Raw genomic sequence first — 1804 nt, 5'->3', positions numbered from 1 at the left:
GCGCTTCTGTAACTGGGGGTGACGCACTGCACCCCGGAGGACAGCCCAAACCTGGCCGAGCTGCACTGCAGCTCGGGAGAGTGACTCGGGGTCCCGGTTTCCTTCCCTGCCCCCCACCCCACGCAGGCAGAATCTCCACCCTTGGGACCTATACACTTGGGGTGCCCAGGGCCCTCCTATCGCAGCGCTGGGTGGGGCGTCAGTCCTGGACTGCGGCCACCCTTGAGGGAGGAAGTCTGTCGTCTTCAACCTCAGTTTCCTGGTCTTTAAATTGTGCGTGAGGGCAGAGAGTTCAACCTTCCTTAGAAGTGCAAATAATTTATGTTGAAACACTCTCCAGGAGCTAGGACACGACCCTTCCCGCCTCCTTTTGAAGCTGGTGGTGGTTGTTCTGTCACTAAGTCCCACTCTTTGCAACCTTAGGGACTACAGCCTGCAGGCTCCTCTGTCCAGGGAATTTTTCAGGCAAGAAGACTGGAGTGGGTAGTCATTCCCTTCTCCAGAGGATCTTCTTGATGGAGAGATGGAACCCAAGGCTCTTTCCTCACCTGCATTGGCAAGTGGATTCTTAACCAACAGCACCACTTGGGAAACCCACTGTACAGAAAACCTGCCTAGAACTCTGCAGGTTTAAAAACGGCCCAGTCATGAAAAAGCAAGCTTTGAGGGACTGTGGGCTTCCCCGGTGCTGGCTCAGACCATAACGAATCTGCCTGCAGTGCAGAAAACCTGGGTTGGATCCTGGGTCAGGAAGATCCCCTGGAGAAGAGAATGGCTACCCACTCCAGTACTTTTGCCTGGAGAATTCCTTGGACGGAGGAGCCTGGCAGATTACAGTCCATGGGGTCTCTAAGAGTTGGGCACGACTGAGTGACTAACACGAACCACAGACTGGAGGAGCCCCAAGAAACGGGAGGACAAACTGAACATGGGGATCTTGGACCAGAAAAGGGGCACTCATGGAAAATCTGGTGACATTCAGAGTTTTGTGAATAGTAACACAACTCACAATCCTGGAGTGGTTACAGGTGTGACATGTACTGGACGCTAGTCATTGAGGCAACAGTGAGACGTATGTTGCAACTCTTTGCACTGTTTTTTAAATTTTTTTGGTGCAATTTTCCTGTAAATCTAAAGTTAGGCCAACATAAAAAAGTTGACTTTGAAAATAGGCATGATCCAAGAAACTTAAACATTGATTCAACGTGCATTGAACACCTGCTGTATGCCCAGGAGGTGTACCCACCCCCGCCTCATAGACACAGCAGGGAACAAGACAGATCAGGAAAAACCTGCTCTGCTGGGCCCCAAGTGCTGGTGAAATTTATATTCTAGCTGTTAATTACTTTCCATTCTTTGGGGATGGGGTGGGACATTCTCTTTCCACTTTATACTTTCTGTGGTGTGTGCTGTGCTCAGTCACTCAGGCATGTTCAACTCTTTGGGACACGGGGGACTGTAGCCTGCCAGGCTCCTCTGTCCATGGGATTTCCTGGGCAAGAATACTAGAATGGGTTGCCATTTCTTATTCCAGGGGATCTTCCCAACCCAGGGATCGAACCCATGTCTCCTGCATCTCCTGCACTAGCAGCTGGATTCCTTACCACTGCGCCACCTGGGAAACCCATACTTTCTGTACTGTTTGGATTTTTGCTTGAAAAGTGCTTAGTTATTTTGCCAGTAGAATAAATGCAGACTTCCTCCTAACATATCTGCAGTCTGAGTGTAAACAGAAAACAAAGACCTCACTCCAGATTCAGGGAAGTGGTTGTTTTTCTGGGGAGACAGGGAAGGGAATGGAATT

Source organism: Bison bison, unplaced genomic scaffold (genome assembly GCF_000754665.1).
Source record: "Bison bison bison isolate TAMUID 2011002044 unplaced genomic scaffold, Bison_UMD1.0 scf7180017864492, whole genome shotgun sequence".
In the NCBI taxonomy this organism is placed as follows: Eukaryota; Metazoa; Chordata; class Mammalia; order Artiodactyla; family Bovidae; genus Bison; species Bison bison.
This window is presented reverse-complemented; position numbering follows the sequence as displayed.